Source organism: Apis dorsata, unplaced genomic scaffold (genome assembly GCF_000469605.1).
Source record: "Apis dorsata unplaced genomic scaffold, Apis dorsata 1.3 scaffold_220, whole genome shotgun sequence".
NCBI classification, from domain to species: Eukaryota; Metazoa; Arthropoda; class Insecta; order Hymenoptera; family Apidae; genus Apis; species Apis dorsata.
In genome coordinates this window covers 1,169,151-1,169,372 of record NW_006263502.1, presented here as the reverse complement: position 1 = coordinate 1,169,372, position 222 = coordinate 1,169,151, and positions in this window count along the sequence as shown.

Below are 222 nucleotides of genomic sequence, written 5' to 3'. Positions count from 1 at the left end.
TGGGGGAGGGAGGAAGAGGGAGAGGGAAGGGGTTAATTAAGACGGCGGACGACACCGGTTGGTCGTCGTGACGTCGGAAACGGTGAAGGAGAAGAAGAACATCATAGTACGCACATCGATCATACCATCAGAGAGATAGAGTGTGAGACACAACACAGGCGGCGCGTGTAAACAGAGAATACAATATATATAAATATAAATATATATATATATAAATATAAA